Genomic DNA, 23,356 nt, shown 5'->3' on the forward strand with positions numbered 1-23,356 from the left:
TTAAAATAGTAACATATGCAACATGTTGGCGCTCAAAATAGACATTATTTTAACATGGTTTTATTAGAACAAAAGTCAAAGTCAATATTCAGTAGGAAAAAAAATAAAAATTCCAAAAAAAGAAAATAAATTGTTTGAAACAACAGATTTAATTTAATGTGCCGATGCAAATGCAACATTATGTTTTTGGCTTATATTTTATTGTATTCTCTTTGTTTAAACAGTTATATTGTATTAATTTATTTATTTTTAAGACATCAGGAAGCTGTCAACTTCATGCTGTTATACAAACTTTACTGCCCTTTTCAAAAACATCTCTAAAATGTCATTGAAAATGTTTTGGAGGCAGTCGGCCCAAGCTCAGACCGATGAGCTCTGTTGGGAGCAGGAACTCCCATTAAAAAGTTATAATGTTACAAGGACACAGTTTGTTGCTGGAGGTACTATTCAGCATTAGGATTAACTGGAGGACTGAGCTGCAGAGGCAGTCAGTGTATCATCACCCTCCTCTGCCCCATTCCTCCTCTCAGAAACAGCAGTTCCACTGTATATCACGGACTGTCGGCCGGACATTTTTTAGACAACGTCAGCCCACCTCACCTTGCCTTCGACTGATTCAGATGAACCTGTTAAGGTTGATTTATTGACAAATTGGGCCACCATGTGTCAAGTTGTGTCTGCATGTGTGTGTGCATGTCAGTTTGGACTTCGGGTGGCTTTTTCTGTCAAGAATAAAGTTCTCCCCAGTTTGATTTCTACAAAACCTGGAAGGTGTCAGGAGAGATTTTTTAAACACATGCAAACAATTTAGTAATTTGTATTAGTATTATTAGGTTTTCTTTTTATTTTGTGTTTTTTTTTCTCCTCCGCTGCGTTGCTCTGGGCACTTGGATGTCAAAGCAGTTTCATTCAACATTGTACAAATTTGATTTGTTATCTGGGATTTTGTTAGAGTGTTCCCATGTAATTTTGTGGCAACAAGTGGAATTTGGGATGATGCTAAAAGCTAAAATATAGTTTAGCCCGAAAGTCAGCAATGTCAGTTACACAGCAATATCAATCTAAAGTAAGGCTGTAGTAGCAAACCCCCTGGCATGTGACAGTGGTGCATTCTATTGCTTATGTATTCAACTTTTGTTTTGTAAGGGGAAGAATGTATTACTTCTCATTTCAAATTTTACAGTATTGCTTTAAGGGTTTAGGTAGAGTTAATCTTTTATAGTTAAATAGTAAATATAAGTTGACATAAAATCTCAAGGTTTGCTAAATCATTATGTGTATGTGTGTGTATCTGTTTGTGTGTGTGAGTCCTGAAGGATTGTAGCCTCTGGCTGTGTGTATCAGGTCCTCGGCCCAGACTGACCCAGACCATGGAGCAAACAGTTGCTTCAAAGGGACAGTAAATAAAACATTTTAAGGTGACTTGGGGCACAAAGCTTTAATGATATTTTTTCTCTCCGCTGCGTTGCTCTGGGCACTTGGATGTCAAAGCAGTTTCATTCAACATTGTACAAATTTGATTTGTTATCTGGGATTTTGTTAGAGTGTTCCCATGTAATTTTGTGGCAACAAGTGGAATTTGGGATGATGCTAAAAGCTAAAATATAGTTTAGCCCGAAAGTCAGCAATGTCAGTTACACAGCAATATCAATCTAAACTAAGGCTGTAGTAGCAAACCCCCTGGCATGTGACAGTGGTGCATTCTATTGCTTATGTATTCAACTTTTGTTTTGTAAGGGGAAGAATGTATTACTTCTCATTTCAAATTTTACAGTATTGCTTTAAGGGTTTAGGTAGAGTTAATCTTTTATAGTTAAATAGTAAATATAAGTTGACATAAAATCTCAAGGTTTGCTAAATCATTATGTGTATGTGTGTGTATCTGTTTGTGTGTGTGAGTCCTGAAGGATTGTAGCCTCTGGCTGTGTGTATCAGGTCCTCGGCCCAGACTGACCCAGACCATGGAGCAAACAGTTGCTTCAAAGGGACAGTAAATAAAACATTTTAAGGTGACTTGGGGGCACAAAGCTTTAATGATATTTTTTTTCTCTCCGTCTGTCTCTAGCTCTCTGTTCTAAGCTCTTGTTTTTTCTCTCACGCACAAACACAGTGAAGTCACTCAGTCAATCAGTTGTTAATGTAGAGAATTAAGATTCATTTATTGTTAGAGGGTGGAGAAATATGAGGACAAGTACGATGCCCTCTATCTGCTAGTCCATTTACAGTGGTCTGCACTGAACTGTGTGACTTTGCAATTTGTATACTACCCGTCTGATCGTATGACTGCTTGTGTCACTTTCCCTGTTAGACTTCATTCTAGCGCCCCATTCCCAGATCTTAGCAATTACTTTGATGAGTATGTCTTTGAAGATTCTCAGTCATCCAGGTCATGGTATTCTTTAAGTGCTATGCAAAGGCAACTGAAGTGGACCAAGCAAGCACTAACAGAATACTTTGATGAGTACAATGTTACTATAACTGTTACAATGATACAAATTTTGTAAAAAATCAAATTTATCCTTTAAAGATGCACTAATCAATATTTTTATATCAACTTGTAGTGTATATGCATTATATTTATATATATATATATATATATATATATATATATATATATATATATATATATACACACTGCTATATAAATATATATAATTACTATGCGTAATGTGAGATAGATCACTCTTAGCAACAACCCCATAGAGAGTTATCACCCGACTGAAATTCCCCCCACCTCTGTGAAGCGGTTTAGCCTCTTTTAGTGCATTGTTTTGGTTTTGTGGCCTTCAACTTTATCATTTTGATTTAGTCTCTCAGCAGCCCCGTTTCCAGCAGCAGCAGATAGCCATTTTTATTGAAAAGCCCAATGTAGGCTTCCTCACCAGCACCAAACAACGCAAAAGGAAAAGTTAGTTACTAGCTAATGAGCATAGTGGAACATTTAGCAGAGTCAGATAAGATTCAGATATATTCCTCAGGAGTTGGTGGAAACTAAAACAGAGCTAAAATAAATGTGAATATTGGACTTAAACTCTTTAGGTGGTTAGAAACGACTCCTGCTGGATGTGTAAATAGGCAACTGTTTGCTAACATGTAAGCCAAAACAACTTCATAAGGTCATAATATGTCAAATGTGTGTGTGTGATGGTGAGATTGTTGTGTGTTCTGCAGGCAGCCAAAAACACTGCTAATGCTGCTTTAAAATCTGCGTTTTAAACAGGGCATTTCTTCCATTCAAGCTTCTTCTGCTGAAGATCATGATTGGGGACAATCAATACTTTTGAATTCACTTCTGAGTTCTTGCGTCAAAAATGTTACATCCTGTTTGAGTGCAGAGGGCAAAGTAATTTAAATGTCACTGCATCACTGCTGTTTGTTGCGCTGTTTCTTCCACAATTTGTCTTCTCCCTCTCCTGCTTTTGTGTGCATGAAGTATGAACAGAAAACGGAAAAACGCTCCCTGTTCAATTTGATGTTGAAATCGAAGCTGGAGGTATGATAAAGCCATTTTTCTCTGCTTAAGGCATTTCTCTTCATTGTTCTCTCGTTTCCTTATTTTTCCTTGTTTCACCATCCCCACATATTGTTTCCTCATTTGTGTCAGTTTCACTGGCTTGGCTTCAGGAAATTTGTTTATATATATTTTATTTTATATATTCAGCTCTCTCTAATTGGTTCCATGTGACTCCTTACTCATCTGGCAATAAGATGAAATAACTGGCACATTCTGCTTTTTGTAGAGATATTAACAGATGGAGTCATTAGTACTTTTGAAGTGGCGAAGGACAACTTTCAGCCAATACTTTTTTTTTTTTTTACTCTCCAGCATTTTTTCAGACTCTCCAGTAGGGCAATTGCAGTGTACCTGAGGCACCTGCAGGCATTGAGCGAGATCGATGTAGTACACTAACAGTGTGTGTATTTGTGTATTGTGTTATTATGCATTGAAGAGGGACACTGAAGGGGGAGATGATAGGAAAGGAGATAAAATCTCAGAAAGGTCAGAAAGTGTAAGAGTGGCAAGGGGTTTGTGTGTGTGTGTGTGTGTGTGTGTGTGTGTGTGTGTGTGTGTGTGTGTGTGTGTGTGTGTGTGTGTGTGTGTGTCTGTGTTTACATGCTGATTTAGGGGGTTGAGAGCAGAGATGACAAGAGGGAAGATACATCAAGAGACGGTTTGAAAGTTACAGGGTGGGTGGGAGCGAGAGGGAGAGTTGACATGGCATCATTGGACTGTGAAAGACTTTCTCTCCCTGTTCATTCCCTGTTTCTATCGGTATTCTGTCATCTGTTTCCACGCGAACAGAGATACAAATTGCATAGGAAAAAGAAAAAAGGGAAAGGGAAAAAGTGCGTATTGCACATTTGTAAAGCAAAAACCCTTAAAGACTGACTCCCTGGGCTGAGAGGAGGAGGGTGAGAATGGGGATGATGTGGAGGGAGTTGCTGAGGGAGAAAAGCTGATGCTTGATATGGAAGTAGAAGCCTGCAGATAGAAGAAAGACCCTTCCTTCTCCCCTCCCCTCCCTCTTCCTCTCTTTATCCATCCTCACTCCTGTCTGTCTGATGGCAGTGGAGGAGAAACCGCATCCATTTCATCATGCTCGGCCTTACACAGACCCTCAGTGTTGTGTTTTGCGCCGCCTCGCCTCCCTCTGCCAGAATGCCGCCATGCGCTACTCAAGTGTTGATAAATTGCCACCACCTGCCTCATTTTTCACCACCGCCACCTTGTCGTCAAACACAGTGACACAAAACCCCTGTGCGCTCCTCGGCAATAACGAGAACAATCGCTGAGCCCCAGGAATGAGAGATGGGAAGACAAAGGGAAAGGGCAAATGGGTGGGTGGATAAGAGGGTGGGGTCTGGAGAAGGGGCATTTGAAGAAAACAAGCGGTAGCAAACATTGCTTCATTTAGTTTTTGACAGACAAGTAGGGACACAGTTTGCCGATGACAAAAAAAAACACTGTGTTCAAGAGCAAGAGCTCAGTTTTATTTTAGTTGAACAAAATTAAAGCAAATATAAGTGCTGTTAAATGTACACATTTTCAGATTCTGGCTGTAGCGACTGCAGAGCAAATCTTTCAAAGATTCAGGAGTATTTCAGTAAACCGAGGGAACGCACTGAGACAGTGGCATGAAAAAGGTGGAAAGCCGGACTGTTATAAAAATCCCTTTAGCTGCCCAGCAGCAGTGAATTTTACAAGTGTCACTGCATCAGGATGCTCACAAACAACGATTTAGTTACCCACCAACGCCCCGTCGTAACGGTACTGTCATATCCAGCAGCTGTGTGACTGTAAATCACACCCTGAGGCAGTTGAGTCGGAGGGGTTTGAGTCACGCCGTAGACTGATGCAGCATACTGCTGTCTTCAGAGGACACTACAGCAGGAAAAAGGTCTGGAGGTGACTTAAAGCTGTGGAGGGACATATAGACAAGTTAATCAATAAAATGTTCACTTCTCTGTTTCTCCTTGCTCCCATCATGCTTTGACCTTTTCCTGTGGCTGTTTCTTCTCCTGGTGGATGATGTCAGTGAGAAGTATCCGTGGTCAGTCTGGGGCTTTATACGCTGATGAACCACCCTTACTGGGTGGAAACATGTGTTTGTCTGTTTCTCAATAAAAGGTGGATGTAAACTGCATGAAGGCAAGACTATTTCACCTCATATACAGTTAGGTCCATAAGTATTTGGACAGTGACACATTTATCGTAATTTTGCTTGCTGCTGCTGAGGGCAGTAGTCGATTACTTTTGGATTTGATTTTTAGCCAACATCACCAGATTTACAACAGTTAATGTAAATTTACACAATGAATGTTACGAAAACACAAATGCCTGCATAAATGTACCACATTTTTTCAGCACTTATTGCTGTGACAAGTAATTCTGATTTTAGTATTGAAATTTTGGTGACTCTGTGCATTCCTTCACTCTACTGACATACTGTTGTATTCAATATCAAGTCAATTTGGTCAGAAGAATCAGCCCAATGAAAATGGATATTGGATCGGAGTAACAGAAAGCACAGTGCCCAGACAGTGTATTTGAATAAGGCAGAGCATTTATTCAGTATTTTGTATTTTTTCAAGCTAAAACTGACAAGTGTCCCTGTGGCGATGTAGCTTGTCTCCACCTTTGACAGCAGCCTCTTGTTCTGTTGTGTCATCCTGACATATGTGTGTGTGCGTGCGTGTGTGTGTGTGTGTGTGTGTGTGTGTGTACGCGTGTGTGAGATTGATAAATGAGCGGACCAACATCGCCCGGGGCTTGAGTTAAAATGACAGGTGAGCTGCTGCAGTATCGGACAAATGGCCTTGTTTATCTCCAGTAGAAGCCCTGGCACAAAGCACACCCACACTCACTCACACCAACATCCCACATACACACCTGTGTGTTCTTGCCCCTGCACAATCTCACGCTTACACAAGCCATCCACGTGTCTTGGCCTCCGCTTCGCCACAAGCTCAAACTTCTCACATGCCCCTGCTGTAAACCAAAAAATCAATTGGGCCTTTTTTCCCCCCCTGAGGCTGCTAAATACAAATCAATTGAGGCAGATCTATTGTAATAAGGACGCGTCAGCCTTGGCCGGGGCACAGGAGATGCTGCAAACATCGGTTATTAGATTTTCCAGCGAGGGGAAGAAAGGCTCATCAGAAAGATCCAGAGCTTTTGTTTTCATTGAGTGGCTGTTATGTGAAGTCCACCCCTGCTTAGTAACTCCATCGTTGCTGCCAGTGGACCGCTGTGCTCCTGCTTGTAAGGTGCTTCAGTCAGCAGCGATGCTAGACCTTGTCAGGAGTGGGATTAACGCTCTCAGAAGCCTTTTCCATTGACTGGAGGCTTTAGACATTAATGAGATTCCCACCTTAGCTTTACTGTGTAACATTGAACTGTGTGTTAAACTATTCAAGAGATCTTTGCCAGGTGTCTGCTCTATCAGACTGATCAGAATGTTAACTTTATTGCCCGTTGTACACCGTGTGTGCAGTTTAACCAAAAAACATGAACAATGACAGTCTGTTGGTCCAGCTGTTTGTTGAGTCCAAATGCTTAATATTTTGGTTCAGAGCAAAATGTCCCCATGGCTGGATTAGGGAGGGTCTGGGTGAAAATTAACTGTTAGTACCATATTAAACCACCCCCCCACAGACAAGATATTTGAAAGGTCATGCAAAACCTTGGAATACCATCCTCTGGAAAACCCTATAAAATCTCAAAATTTGTAAGGCTCAAAAGCAAAATTGTCAGTGTGATGTTTGTTTCATCAAATTAATTTTGTATAGTGGTATTTAATAAACGTTTCAGTCCCTAGGGACTGTTAGCAAGTGTAGAGGTTTTACTGCTACAGTCTACTCTAGCATTTAATTGCCTGAGAAAATCTTTCACCCTCCCTCCAACTACTTTAATATTCCAGTTTACAGCTTTCAAAATATCCAGGCAACATGTTCCATTACGATGGCTCAGGTTTCTTCAAAGCTCTGTTTACTCTATTTTTTCTCCAGGAAAAGTAATCTGCTTTTCTTTTAAATTCACAGTCAGAGTGTTGGCTCTTAGACATCATTGCTGTCCTGAGATCTCGGGGAATAATACCTGGAAGGATGATTATTTTTTTTTTTTTTTTTTTTTTAAACTGTGCATACATTCATGTGAATGTCTGTGTGTATTTTTGCAACTGACCAGAGCTGGCTTATGCTGGTGAATATTAACAATCATACTGAGATTGCATTGCATTGGATAGACACTGCTCAGAGCACTTCACCAGATTTACAACAGTTAATGTTAATTTACACAGTGAATGTTACGAAAATAGAAAAATGCCTGCATAAATGTAGCACATTTTTCAGCACTTATTGCTGGGAAGATGGTTGAAACATTGCATGAATGAAATGGATATTTTTTGTTACATATTTGACAAAGCATGATGAAAGAGAGCAGGTCGGAAAACATCCAGGAATGACAACAATGAACTTTTTATTAGAGTATAAAAAAAACAAACTCTGTTGAACTATGCTGACTAGTTGACTAGTAGTTTGCTAAACCTTGCTACTAGTGAAAATTACTTATGATACCCCTCCTGTCTAGCTGCCTGGTTAACATCTCTCAAGCTAGTGAAGTGAACTTCTGGGATGTAGTATGTTGTATGGCTCGCTTCATTTGTCTAGATAAGGACGTTTTTTTTTTTTAAAACGTTGAAAAATGTTGTTTATTCGATAATTCTGTTTTAACAAACACCAATTCCCATAAGCCCTCGACCGTCTAGGGCTAAACATCGCAGTTCGACAAAAGAGGCTCAGACATGTCTGTTATAACAGCACTACAGAAACGACTGAACAGTATACACATTTTTAGAAAGCAGAGAGTACAAGTAGAAAGTTGAAAAAAAATTAGAAGAGAGTGTTGTAACTAAGTGTTGTAATGGATAGGGCTGTCAATTCTTATTCAAAATTCAACCTTTCACTTGAACATTAGAAAAAAATTAAATATTCAAACTTTAATGACCTGTTGGAATTCGAAATTTATAGTCTATAAGCACAACAAACCAAAGTAGTCTGCTTTATGGTCCAGGAGAGGGCTCTATTAAAATTCACTATCAACTTGATAGTGCATGCCCTCTTGACCCTACTGATCATTAAACTAAGCTATTAAAAAAGAACTGAGGCAGACAATGGCAAGCACAATGGGTTGTGTTTGAACCGATTTGAACATATCATGTTAGTTGAATTTGTTAGATCTTGAGTTTTTGTGAAAGGGACAGCCCTCATATTGAATGCTGATTTGTCTTAGAATATGGAAAGTAAACCCAAGGAGGACCCTTTATTTTTTCAGTAAGGCCGATGAAAGACATGCCGAATGAGAGATTGCATTGCAGAAGCCAGTGGACGTGACGCCATGACTTCAGCTGTCTGGAGGCATTCTTCCAGCTATCCATTTAGCCACTGTATCCATCTGAGCCGCTGTGTCTTTTTTAGCTATTAACCTGAAGACACATATTTATTTCATATCTGAGACTTACATATATAAAATATACGTCAATTGGAATATTTTCAGGACATTCCAAGGAGTTACGGTGCCTTGGGGGGACACTGGCTCAGAAGAAGACCTTGCTACAGCCTTGCTAGTCTTGAGTTTGTCTGGTTATCTTGCTGTCTAGCTATTCTGTCTAACTGCTTATCGTATTAATTCTGAGATACACCCACATACTTTACTGTATACATTCTCTCGTTCTGTTACAAACACACTTATGCTCACAAACACTCATCATAACCCCTGAGGAAATAATGGATGCAGCTCACAGGTTCAAGACCCTGAAGTAATCAGCAGCATCAGCCTCCCATCTTAGCCCTGACATCTCATCAGTAGCTCCAGTGTTGTTATACGTCTAACACGTGTGCTTATTTGTTCACATTCCACTTTGTTCCTCTGAGATACTCTCTGCATGTACGTGTTTGTGCTCATGAGTATGTGTTTTGTTTTGTTTTTTCTAATATGCCATCTTGCTCGCTCGTAACTGTGGGAAAACCAGCAGCTCCTAGGTGCACACACACTCACACACACGCAAACACCTCCCCTCACAAACACACACATCGTTACTCACTGTGGAGAACCCCTGGCCTCGGGGTCCTTCACCGCAGCCCACCATAAAGCCTCGTCTCCCGGGCCATTCATAAGCCGTAATGTACGTGTTGGTATGAAGTAGATTTACATGAATGGTGGCGGCTTGTATCACCTGCGTTTCCTGAAGATACTGCATCCACTTCAATGCATCACGCCCACTACAGCTCATTTGCATCGGAGTAATACAGTGTTTTACTACAGGCGAGGCTAGAGTGTGATTTGCTGGCGAGATGAGCAGTGAATCAACGATGTTGATATTTGACTTCCAGCTCAAATTTCACACAAATGTGTTTTTTATCTTTCTGTGCATGCAAACATCTCCTATATTCATAAATTTATGAATGACACGCTGGCATAATGCTACATAGTTACAGAACAAACAGTACATACTCTACGCGGTGGTAAATCTAGGTTGTTAGATGCACAGATTGTACTATTCCTTATGTCACCTCACTCCACCGACAGGCAGATAAGAGGTAGACCCTTCATTTCTCCTCCTCCTTATCCTACCCTTCAGTGTCAAGGCTCAGCTGCCTTATAAACCCTGTGTTTTAATGTCAAATATCTTTCTCTTTCTACATCTCTCATTTGTGTTTTTCTCACATCCTCTTCCCCCCTGCCTTTCTTCCTCTCTGAACATCTTCTTTCTCTCTTTCCATTTTCCTCTCTTCCTCCACTTTGGTCTGCTATTTTCTGTCCTCACACCTAGGTCTTTTTTGTTCATCTGCCTCTACCTCCCTCTTTCTCCTATCTCCCACCCAGGGCCGTCTCTCTAACTCTGCCCCCCCTCCATCAGCTTCTCACTCTGGTACACAGTCTGTCAGACATGGCAGCGAATTGTATCACACTGACCCAATCAGAATTCAGTATACGGGAGCATCTCTTCAAAGCGACTGTTGGCTATTGGTAAGCAGCTGCTTATTTGGAGTAGAAACCAGGGTGAGACGGACACACGGACGGACAGACAGGCAGGCAGGCAGGCAGGCAGGAAGGCAGGAAGGCAGGAAGGCAGGAAGGCAGGCAGGCAGACGAGAGGCAACAGGGATTAAACTTCTCACAGTTCACTGATTTTACTCTGCTTGGAATTCCTGATTATTCAGGAGGCTGTAGGTGTTTTTAAAGTGGCAGTTCACTCAAATGAGACAGGCTAGGTGTGAAGTACATGTGGATTAAAGAAATGTTTCCGACGAAGGTTTGAGAGCTGGTCTATGTTCTGCAAAGATTCAGATCAAGGTTCAGATAGTATGAACTTCTAGGAACATCCCATATATAAAAAAGTGCTGGAGTATGAACCCTAGTGTCTGTCAACCATCACAACAGCAGACTTTTCCTTTTCACTTCCACTGGATAAAGAGAGGGCAATATTACATTTTTTTGCAAATAATTTCTCTTGGGGAGGGATCAAGCTGGCTTCACAACCAAGCTGCTGATGTTAACGCCGCCAAAAACAGCGTCTACTGCTGACTTTGAGTTTGGTGTGTTAGTATGGGATCCTGTACAATCTCTTAAAGTGTTGTTAGTGACAGCTTTCCCCCCTGTGAAAGAGGGAATTGTAATGATTTTGATCCTTTGACTTTTCTTCTTGTGCCTTTGTGAAGTTGATTGTTTTGCTTTTTTAGTGAAATATCTCAAAAGGTATTGGATGGGTTGCCGTGAAATTCGGTACACACATTTATGCCTCTTCAGGACAAATTGTAAGACCCTTTGTAAGAAGTACTTGCTTCAGTAGCGACAGAACACAACACAGTTGTCAAATATTCTATTATGGGCACAGGTCCTGCAAAATTCTCTACATAAGTAGAGACTCTAAATAAGTTTCAACTAAAACTTTATAACCTTCATGAAGTATTATAATAATAATAATAATAATATTATTAATAAATCACTGTATATACAAGATTATAGTAAGATTATAGTTTTTTGATATAAAATATCAATCTACAAAATAACTACAGACAGGTGACAAATGAAAGGAAAAACCAACATAAAGCGTCTTAGTAAGGTGTTGGGCAACCACGAGCCGCCAGAACAGCTGTAATGCTCCTTGGCATTGAGATCACTGTCTAAGACATCTGTCCAACATCTGCCATAGGTGTTCACCTGGGTTGAGATCTGGTGACTCAACCATAGCATATGATTCAAATCACTTTCATACTCATCAAACCATTCAGTGAGCCCTCGTGCCCTATGGATGGGGGCATTGTCAACCTGGAAGAGACCACTTGCATTAGGATAGAAATGTTTCATCATAGGATAAAGGTGATCACCCAGAACAACTTTGTACTGATTTGCAAACCATGCCAGCAAAATGCCCCCCACAGCACCACAGAGTCACCGGATCCCCTCACTGTAGGGGTCAAGCATTCAAGCCTGTACTGTTCTCTCTGTTTACGCCACACGTGCACTCGTCCACTTGTCGAGAACATGGTGAAGGACGAAGCATCTGACCATATCACTATTTTCCACATCTCTGTAGCCCAGTGCTAATGGTTTTTGCACCACTGAACTCTCAAATGTGTATTCATCTTTGGAATGAGGGGTTTATGCACTACAACCCAACTATAATAACCCTCCCTGTGTAGTTGTCGACAGACTGTTGTTGCTGACACAGTCTGATCACGTCCTGCATTGACATTCTCAGTCACCTGAAGAAGAGTTGCTCTTCTGTTTTTCCATACATTTCGCACTAATGCACGACCATCGACTGTGCGCAGGCGACCACGGTTTCTTTTTATTGACGTCTTTCCCATAGAACTAAACGCTGATGTCACTTTAGTCACTGTTCCTACTGAAACAGCAGCCAGCTGAGCAGTCTTTGTGAATGAAGCTCCTGCCATCCGTGTCCCACTATGAACCCTCTTTCAAAGTCACTTAGATCTTTCCCTCTTGCCATCTTGATACAAAGACCAGAATCAACTGGGTCTGCTCAGCATTTTCATACCTGCCACAGAGCATGATGGGATGTTAAGTGTTTAATTGTACCATGCAGTGCACCTGTGTGGAAGCATCTGCATTCATTAAGTTTCTCCACTCATTGATTCAGGTTTTTTTCTTTAATTTGTCACCTGTCTGTACCTACTATATCTGTCAAATGAACGCAGTGGAGTAAAAGTATAAAGTAACATAAAATGTAAATGCTCAGGTAAAGTACAAGTACCTCACACAGTAAAAAACTTGTACTTGAGTACAGTGTTTGTGCAAATGTACTTACATCTATTGCTACCACTAGTATTACTGTGACTATAAGTCATAAATATTTGGCAAAAATATCACAACCTATAAAATATGCTCTGGATGTCATTTTGAATCACGAAGGCACAAGTTCTTAAAAACTTAGCCTCTGACTAGCAGCCTGTCACCGCACCACAGATGTCACCCCCATAAATTTAAGTGTTTCTGTTTTTTTGGGGGGGTGTTTTTCCCTGAAGTGGGTCAGCGGTTTACGTGAGTAGTGAGAAGCTTCTGGACAGCTTGGTGGCAGGTGTTTCTGTCTCGGTCAAACTGGCATGTCTTCATCCGTCAGGTCACTGCTAACGTCACACAGTCCAGCTCTGAGATCTGATCCTGCAACATCTCATATACTCCAAATTGTATTTTATTATAGTTAAACCTTTGCTAGTTCCCTCACTTTAATCTGCATCCATAGTTATTTTAAAGGTGTGACCAATCAAGAGTATTTCATACTCTTCCTCTTTATACATTCGTGAATAAACCAATATTATGTTTAATGTTGTTCAGGAAGAGTAAGACTAATAAAAAATGTGAAAAGATGTGATTTGGGGACCAAACCATCCATCTGCATTTTCTGTTTCCTCAGACTCCTTTCAGATGAAGCCATGAGAGAATACTGAGCACAGGAGGAAGTCAGTGTGAGTTAAGTTAACGTTACTCGTGTGGTTAGTTAAAGGTTGAATAAAAAAAATGGATACTTTGATGAAGTTGGAAAGCTTGTGTACTTCACATAAAAATGAAAAGACCTTGAAGTCAAATCCTGGTATTTGTGCACCTTTTTAAAAGGTTTAAATGAATCTGTTAGTTCATACACTTGAATGCACAAAGACGGATCAACACATTTGCAGTACAAAATCATTTTTATTCAAACCGAAGTAAAAATGAGCCTGGCTGTACTTCAATCTTGCACTTAACATTCTGACGTGCAGCAGAGCCACACTTTGGTTTGCACACCTATTCAAGGTCCCAGGTGGTTAAAATTGGCAAGCTGTTCTTTTATTTTTATGTGAAGTATCCATTGTATATACAGGTATGCATGTCAATAAGAGAGATCAATATATTTGTCTCATAACTCAGATTCTTAAGAATGCTATATTTTCACAGACATCTGTCCACCCCTAATGTCCTTTATAAGAAAGGTCCAATATTTGTGTCAGCCTGAAAAGGTGAGAAAAGCTGTTAAGCTTCAGTGATACATAAAACTCTGTGAATCCACGTAAACTGCATCATTGAAAAACAGCTCTGCACCTATTGTCTGCTGACAATATCTGAACAAGATCCTTGGCCTCCCTCTGCCCCTCTGAATCCACAGACATACACACACACACACACACACACACACACACACACACACACACACACACACACACACACACACACACACACACACACACACACACACACAGCAAAAGACCATAACGGCCTGCCTTCACTTGGCACATCAGGGCCCTCTTCCCTCTCTCATACACTGTGACCCCATCCACCATGATTCATCTCCCTGGCAGTGTGAAGTGTAACGGAGATTATTACCAGTGAAGGGCTCAGCCCCCCTGAAGATCTACTGCTCCCCCGTCTGCCCTGCAGAGGAAATGGGGGAATATTGCTAATGTTTACAGCCCTGAGTGTGTGTGTGTGGGTTCATGTTATGTGCACTTGTAAAGCCTGAAGCCTGACCAGCATGGCTAAGCAGCTCCCAGGCTTCTTAACCATATAGAAATGTGCTGACTTCAGGGGGTTTTGTGTGCAAATGTTTCTGTATGCATGTGTTTGCAGAAGTACCTGTGCATGTGTGTTTATGTGTTTGTGGCCGTGGGTATGTCATCATGTGTAAATTTATTTTTGCACATCAATAAATCCAGGAACCAGCTGTCGTTGAAGCCCACTATGTTTTCCAGTGTCTTTGTTGGCTTCACTTCTTCTGCTCTGACCAGAACAAGAACAAGGCCTATTAAAACTACAGTACCAGACAGGCACAATCATAATGCTACTCTGATCACAGACTCTGCTAAGTGAGAGGGAAGCTGTCTTATACGCTAGCCTAAATGAAAACCTGTTAGCAAATATCACGCAAATTAGAGGTCAGTCTCATTATTTCTCAGTGAGTTGTAGGGTGGGGGCATCTATGTCAAGACTGCACCCAGTTCACCAATCTTCTTAAATTAGCATAAAGATATTGAAAAAGTACTCGGAGCAGTTTCTATGATTGCAGTGTTTGCATGTAAATGGTGCAAGGAGGAATGTGGAGAGTTCTCTCTCCGAGGGCATTAATGTCACAACCAGACTTGGTTAAAGATGAAATCTGATTAAACTAAAGCACCAAAATATGTGTAAGTCGCCTTCCCAATGAAATCTTATTGGTTATGGAAATTAATATAAAATCCCCTTATTATTAGCAGTAAAGCTGGATATATAGTTGATGCAGGGGGTTTCAGGGATTCCTGCCGTAGGTACTTACAGCATAGGTTTGGATTTATAGTTTAGCAATGGTTTTCATATGATGTGTCTGATCAGGCTGTATGGTGCTTTATATTCCCCACCGTAGTTGTTTTTACATTCTTTCATTTACTCTGTGATACCGAGCGACGGTGAGCTAAAGGTATAGATTTATAGAACTGGAGTTACATTTAGGTAACTTGCAAGGTTATTTCGTTGTGTCCCATTACTGAATGGGAGGCTACCACTGAGTAATCACTGTGTTTACCTTTGTTCTTTCGTTCATACATAGTAGCAATCACGGTGCACAGAAAGTCTGCAGTGTAATCGCTTTGTTAGATGTCTGTTACTGAAAAGAGGAAAGATTATTGAAAGTCTGTCTTTAATGTTAATCTTGTCTTCATTGTCAACAAACTCCACCAACATAAAAAAAAATTAGGGGAAAACACAAGCAGCCTTAATGCTGAAGTATAAATCCAGGTTTATGCTGACCAAAATGCCGAAAATGTCAACCCAATAGTGGTGCTTGAGAGGAAAAGTAAGATGATCATCAAAGTGAGCCGGATTCATCCTTTGGAAACCATGAATGTCTGCACAATGTTTAGTGACAGTCCAACCAATGGTGTATAGACCTTTTTTAGTTTGGACCAAAGTGGTGTACTGAGCGACTGACATTGCCACCCCTACATCCAAGGATAAAATACTAAAATAAAAAAGGTAAAAGATGGCTAGATATTTTTAACCAAGGTCTTGTAAAAGCAAATAAATAAAAGAAAAGCATTTAAAGGCTTAAAGAAAAACTTTCGTATGAAAATCTTACTTGCTACAGCCATGTGTCATCACTAGATGAATATAAAACTTTTTTCAATAGCTTTCAGTGACATACAGATCCTCCCTTGCGCCCTCGCTCTCTGCCTCTCTCGCATGTCCATGTTATGTGCCTGACAGACAGTTTGAGGCAGGCCGATGAAAGCAGAGCTAACCTTGGCTGTCCAGCGCAGACACACAGGTTGGCAGAGATGATGGTGCACATGGCCACTGAAGGTCGAAGGTCAACCTTTTCATCTCCTTCCCTCCCTCTGTAAGACTCCAGAATTGCTTAATAAAGTTAGCTTTAATCTTCCAAGTATCTGAAACTCTCTTGGCCAGGTTTAACTCTACCCTTTATTATAAAATCAAGTTTTTGTTGAAGTTTATTTATAAAGCACCATAATGTAAATGCAGCTCAAAGTGCATGAGAATGCAATCTATCACTGAAACAAAAAAGTATAAAAGGAGAGTAGAACACAGGCATCAGAAACATGATAAACATGGACAACAATTCCAATGAGAACAATAAATTTAATAAAAAAGGTCCTTTTAAAAGAACACAACTTCCACATTGGACAAAATAAAATATACGCTATATATATAAACTAGAATCTTCTGGTCTAAAACTCCATCCACAGGGGAGAAACTCAAACTCTTTTATACAGGGAATCGAAAAGAACTAATTTGAACCTTTGAAATTGCTCTCTTGGAGAAAATGTGAGACATATGAGGCATTTTAATAATGCCTGTTGAAGTTTCAGATCAGTGGGCAAACTGTTTTAGCTGCATAAATGTTAAATGTTCCCACCAGATTCAGAGACAGCTCTAGGAAAATGAAGGACATAAACTAAAAGCTGATATGTATTGTAGAGACAGGCCATTAAGAGCTTTGGACACAATGAAGAGGATATTAAATTGAATTGAACTCTGGATACTGAAGGTACCAAGTAGCCAACACAGGTTTCTGAGAATAACTCTAAATGAGCTCCAGTCCATGAGTGGTTTTAGTAGGAAAACCAATGAAGAGGGAAATGCAGTAATCCAGCCTATTCATAACAGACATTCTGAGTTTTCATAGTCAGACTAGGACAGAAAACCTGAAAACCTCTGATCTTTTGCAATATCTCTTGGCAGTGGTGCTATTAATGTGAGTATGAAAGTTCACTTCAGCATCCATAACAACCTTAAATTTTTAATTTGGTCCTAGATCTTACTTGACTGTTTGCTGTCATTCAGTCTCCGCAACCGCAGCCAGAGATGTATTAGGCGTTGATCAGAGTCTGTGGGATTCTTCTTCTTCATCATTAGGAGACGGTTGAATGAAAAATCGGATGACATCAGCATTAGTATGGCAGCCAAGGGTTAGCGTATATAAATTAGTGCTGGGAAGTTTGAAGGTTATGCTTCAAACTTTTTTTTTTCGGGTATTTGAGTATATCAGAATGCAGCAGCCAAACTTTTATATTCTTCGGCGAACTGACAGCATTTCGACGTGTACGGGAAGTATCGAGGGAAGTAAGTTTGTATGGGTGCTGGTCTCAGCAGCAGCTGTATACAGGTTTGTAGTGCTGAACGATCCCAGCAGCAAGGGCGTACCACTACAGTAAACCTTAAGAGAAGAGCGTGCCAGTCAGTCACCCCCATCCTGCTCAAGGCAAGCTAAGCTTTTTCACACATAATAATGTTTAAGGTTGTTATGTTTGCCCTTTGATCACTGACAGATAGTTTGGTAATATACAAGAACTGAGCAGGCATGAAAAAAGGTGAGAATCTTTGTCAGAGAAGGACACAGACTGCAAGGCTGTGGCTATTTTTTGGAAGCAGTGCTTGACAGTGCAGACACAGTATATACCAAAATTGAAAAGTCTCAATAGGAAATATTTGCGCGTTCATTGTTTTACCAGCACTGGTATAAGCTGAACAGAAGTGGTCCATGAATAGGGGCCTGCACAACCCTGCATATTTTTAGCACGTCATATTTATCAGAATAAAAGTCACCAAGTTTGATGATGGAGTTCCAGTCAAAACTCAGGGGTAAAGAAAATATAGTCCTTTTGTATAAGTCTGTTTCATTTAACTTCAAACCAAGCTTCACATTTGTACTGGTGATTGTGCTCTTTTTAATTTATTAGGCAGAGAACATTTTGTAACGGTATGCTACTGCTCATATACTTGGCTCTTTGTTGTATTGCAAATGAATAAACCATAGCAAAGCTGCAGGTTGAAGTTGATCAAATTTAGAGTGATTTTTGCCTTAAGGGGAGCTCTCCCAGGACAATGTGGCCCAACTGTTTGGTATTTTCCTATCAATTGTTTACTCTGAGTTTCTATTGCATTTCAGAGGTACCTGTCGGTAGATTTCCACTTTCTACATCCTCCAAAGAACTAGAGGCTTTCCTTATTGAAGATTGGCACAGTGTTGCTCGACACACAGTTCATAGGGTGTCTGACAGCAGAGCAAGGAGGACTTGAAGAAGAAACCTGCCAGATCCTACAGAGTATGCATTTCCTACTGACCGCAGTCCATCATTGGGACTGAAAAAAACCCCCAATGTAACTAACATTCATGTTTGTGTGTTTGTAAATACATAATCCTTGGCTGTATTTATATAAATTAAAATTTTCCCTTTTTATAATTAGTGCTGCATCACTGTGATATCCTCCCAATGTATCATCATGTCTTATATCTAATTAGAAGAGATGCATAATAGCCTATTAGAGTAACACTCCCAAAGTCTAATTGCCTGAGTCATAAGCCATCAAAGCCCTGCTGTGCACTTTCAAAATGGTTCTCTTATCAAAAATAACCTTTTAGCAGAAACACATACAGTGTCAAGATGTGTTGCTGTAAGCACGTGTCTAAAGAAGAATGAGGCCACACTCAACCGTGAGGACGTTTTTACTGTAAGTAGTGTGTATTTTAAGAAAGACCAGATGGGATGCTGGGAAAATAGGAAAAAAGAAATGGGAATGGCTCACTTTTATGTTTTTTCACTTTTCAGTGTCTATCTGTGCTACACGTTTAAAAGCAAATGATTTGCAACATCGCATGCCTGAGCCACTTTACATCTGTTATAACATACTGAGTTGAAAAGCAAATCAAGATGTGCTGTTCCCCTGTGAAACACAGATTTCTGGAAACCTCCTTTCTTGTACGATCTACCTTAATTGTCGGGTCGATACCTTGTAGAAGAAGAGTAGGAAATGATGCCTTTTCCTTTTTTTCCTCTTTGCTCTCCCACCACCTGCAGGAAGCTTTTGGGGAAGTGCAAAACAGTAAGTCAACTAATTTCTGCATTACTGTTAATAAGCTCTGATGGCAGTTCAAGAGTATATTAAGGACCCCTAAAAATTTGTTTCAAATATTTTTTTGGGTTTTTTTAAAATAACATTAAATGTGAATTGGGGCGGCACACTGGTGCAGTGATTAGCACTGGTGCTTCACAGCAAGAATGTTCTGAGTTCGAACCTGCCGGCAGACCGGGACCTTTCTGTGTGGAGTTTGCGTGTTCTCCCCGTGCCTGCATGGGTTTCCTGCGGGTAATCCGACATGCAGGTTAACTGGCAACTCTAAATTGCCCCTAGGTGTGAATGTAAGTGTGAATGGTTCTTTGTCTTTATATATGTCGGCCCTGTGATAGACTGACTGCCTGTCCAGAGCGTACCCCAGCTCTCGCCCAATGTCAATTGGGATTGGCTCTAGCCCTCCTGCAACCCTTGAAGGATAAGCAGTACAGCTAATGGATGGATTAAATATGAATTACTAAATAAGCAGAGTTAGTTTTCAAATTTGGATAAAACATCCACAGATATTTCCCTGAAGAGTTTAAGTCTCAAAAACTGCTTTATCAGGACTGTGTGGGTATGGTCTAATCACATTTGATTGAAAGTGGCCTGGCAACGTAAGCAAATCACCACACAACTGTTGTCAGATTTGGACTGAAATGGTACTAAGCTCTGATTGGTGCGCAGAAATATGTGGCATAACCTGTTTTCCATCTGAGCAGTGCCCATTTGGAAAAAAATATTTAAAAATATAATCACCAAATCTCTCATATGAAATACCCCAGACTGTTCCAACTTTGGCAGAAAATGTTGTGTTGCTCAAAACAAGTTGATATAGAAAATTGCTTTTTAGTGCCTCCAAGCTGAGAAATCCAATCTACGCGTCTCAAATGTGTGTTCTATTTAAAATCGGTATGATTGTGTTTGCCTCATCTGATTTCCACATTCCACAGATCCCAGCAATTACCTTGATGTGTACTATGTTATTATTCCTGATAGAAATGAAATCTTGAAAAATAAGACCCAGGTTGCAGTAAACAGGAATTATCCTTTACTCCTGGCACTAATAGCACCCAGATCTACCTATTGAGCTGCATGGTAATACAAGGCAAATTAAAACAGGACTAATTATAATATTTGTTGAGAACATAATACTTTTCTCTGCAAAGCTACTACATGTGACAAAAAAGGAGAAACACGCCCTCCTACTTCATGTTGTGCACTCAGGGGTGCTGTGTGGGTTTAATAGATGTCCACCTGCAAAGGTGATTTGGCAGAAAACAGTATGGTTGCTTGAGTCAGCAAACACACACGCACACTGTCACATGCACATTAAAGCCCACCGACAGAACTAATAATACCTCTCCATAATCACTGGCCATAATGTGCCCACATCTAATAACTAATATGTCCTGTAGTATATTATCACCAGGTCCACTGAGAGACCCTGTTCCAGCTGCTGTGGACACAGTGGGGGCCTCATCTTCATCTTTCCTCTAACACTGACCCTGGATCAGCCTTATGTAATGTCCGCTCTCTCGCCATTACAGCTCCATTATTCTGTCCTTTTATTGCCCATTCAGCACCTTGAACGGCACTGTGGCCGCCTGTAACATGATAACAGCTCTCTCTCTCATTCTCCATCTGGATGTCTTATTTCTTTTTCTTTATCCGTCGTTCTCGCCCAATCTCTGATTCTACTGTCTCTCCACAGTTCTGTCGCTCTGTGTTGCTCTCCTCCACTTTACTTGCTGATGCTGATAGGCTCTGTGATGCACTGAACATGTCCCAGGTGGATATTCAGAGCGAACTGTTTCATTTTGCGTTGCTGTAGGGCCCAAACTAACTGGACTGGGGATTCAGGCTGAGGCTCCACAGTTTGGGGGAAAAAAATGATGGAGGCTGCTAATGGGCCTTGCTTTTAAGCTCAGTTTTTGCTGTTAAAGCACAGAAATAGCTATGGCATGATGTAATGTGTACAGTGTGATGAAGACCCTGACTGTAAACTCACCTTTAACTTCAACTACCTCTTCAGTAGCATCTGGATACTTTCCCAGTAATGGATCAGGGCCTGTATTTATCAAGTGTCTCAGAGTAGGAAATCATTCCAAACTGGCCACCAATTCTCAGTTATACATTGTTGGTCCTAGTTTAAGGATTTTATCAACTTTCTTAACTTAGAAAATCACTCTTATCTCTGCTGATATTTAGGAGCACTCCAGAGGTGTCCTGGCCTGTTAGGAGATGCCAGGAGATGGTGGTCTGGCAGAGAGGTTTCATGAGAGGAGAGATTCTTTGAGAGTGCTTGAAAATGCTAAAATGGGCTGCCAAATATACTTAGTCAGCTGTTGATATACCTGGGCAACCCGCCCAAGTAAAGTCTATGTGTCTACTAAATAATTGGTGTATTTGTAAATATCATCTTAATATTTCTGGCATCATAGTTTTGCATATATAACCTTAGTAGGCTACCTAAAGTATTTACCCATACATGTAAAACTTACACATGATAAAATGGTGCACGCAAATGTCATCATAATTTCCACTTGGTCACTCTGAGTGTTGTTAAAGAGCGATGTCATGCTCTCTCCTAAGAGTATTCCTTCTCCTTGCTGACAGTAAGTGTGTGACGCTTCATAAATGACTCTCTGAGGTAAGAGTGTTCTTAGTCCTAGGTTAACTTTCAGTGCAATTCTCTGAGACTATCTGATAAATACAGACTCAGGCTGGACTTTGTGTATCTCTGGTGTTTTTAGCAATTCAAGCTGAGAGCAGCTGCTGAATGCTAAATGATTCTGATATAAATGCTTTAAAGCTGTGCAACCTGGTTGTTTTTAGTATTTGAATACCGGTGAGACTGTAAAATTGTTGATATATTATTTTCATTGCAATAAAAGGTTTGTTCTTTGTCTTTGCTTGTTTCAGGTTGCAAATGATGCCGGAAAGGATCTTAAGAACTCTGAACACCAGCAACTACAGAAGACCCCTAAACTCTTTCATCTGTGTGTGTGTGTGTGTGTGTGTGTGTGTGTGTGTGTGTGTGTGTGTGTGTGTGTGTGTGTGTGTGTGTGTGTGTGTGTGTCTGTGTGTGTGTGTGTGTGTGTGTGTGTCTGTGTGTGTGTGTGTGTGTGTGTGCGCGTGTGAGAGAGAGTGGGTTTTTGTATGAGAGAAAAAGTGCTGTAACTTTCATGTCCTTTTAAAAGCGCAGCTGTTTTAGTCTGGGCCTAGAAGACACCATCAGATAAACTGTATCTTTTTATGCACTTGCCCCATATTTAAACTGGATATGGGTCAGACAGGCTCTTTTTATATACTGTTCTCATTATTACATTTTGGGTCACTCAGCTTTTTACACTGGGAGCCGCCTTTAAATAAATCATAAATGTCCCTGATTTGCGTAACAGTGCTGGTCATCTGTTAATAGCTGTGAGGTGTGTGTATTGTGCTTTATGTTGAATTATACAGTGAGCTGTTCACATATGGCCAATTGCTGTAACACAAAAACAGTCCCAGGCCTTGTGTATAATATGTCATCACTGAGTGTCTCTCTTTAAACGAGGCAGACTTGGCAGCGAGCAATGCTGCGCCCGGCTGGTCCCAGCGAGGTGAGCGGAAAAGGAGGGCAGGGGGGAAGGGGGCTGACTCTGCAGGGATGGGGGGCCAGGAATAGAAGTGGTCAGATGGGGCATTATTGATCAGCAGGAGGGGCCAGAGGATCAGCTGGTGAAGACCGCAGACTGATCCCACGTCAGAGCGATGTACAGAGCGTAGGACACTTGGCAAATACTGCAGATGAACAGATTGTGACAACTGAGGAAAGAGGGAAGCGTATTACGTGCTCACGCCATAAAACACTGTGCTGAAATCACACATGATGCTTGGTTACTGATGCTAAGTGGAAACTAGAAAGCTCTAATCAGGTTTTCTTGTTCCGATTGACAGTTTTTAACAGTTTGATTCAAGCAACTTAATAAC

The 23,356-nt window shown here is 40.7% G+C and overlaps 1 protein-coding gene across 4 annotated transcripts in view; it reads left to right on the forward strand.

The window, feature by feature from the left end:
• LOC120800777 (endonuclease V-like) overlaps positions 1-22,413 on the forward strand; it is a 65,005-nt gene extending 42,592 nt beyond the window's left edge. For 2 of the 4 annotated variants that reach the window (XM_040147121.1, XM_040147124.1), the window contains exon 9: positions 22,307-22,413. The gene's annotated coding sequence lies outside the window, so the exon portion shown is untranslated. Of the gene's footprint in view, positions 1-13,439; positions 13,530-18,437; positions 18,681-22,306 lie in introns of those variants that run through there. The other 2 variants (XM_040147122.1, XM_040147123.1) reach the window with 2 other exon arrangements.
• The last annotated feature ends 943 nt before the right edge of the window (positions 22,414-23,356 follow it).

Source organism: Xiphias gladius, chromosome 15, assembly GCF_016859285.1.
Source record: "Xiphias gladius isolate SHS-SW01 ecotype Sanya breed wild chromosome 15, ASM1685928v1, whole genome shotgun sequence".
Lineage (NCBI taxonomy): Eukaryota > Metazoa > Chordata > Actinopteri > Istiophoriformes > Xiphiidae > Xiphias > Xiphias gladius.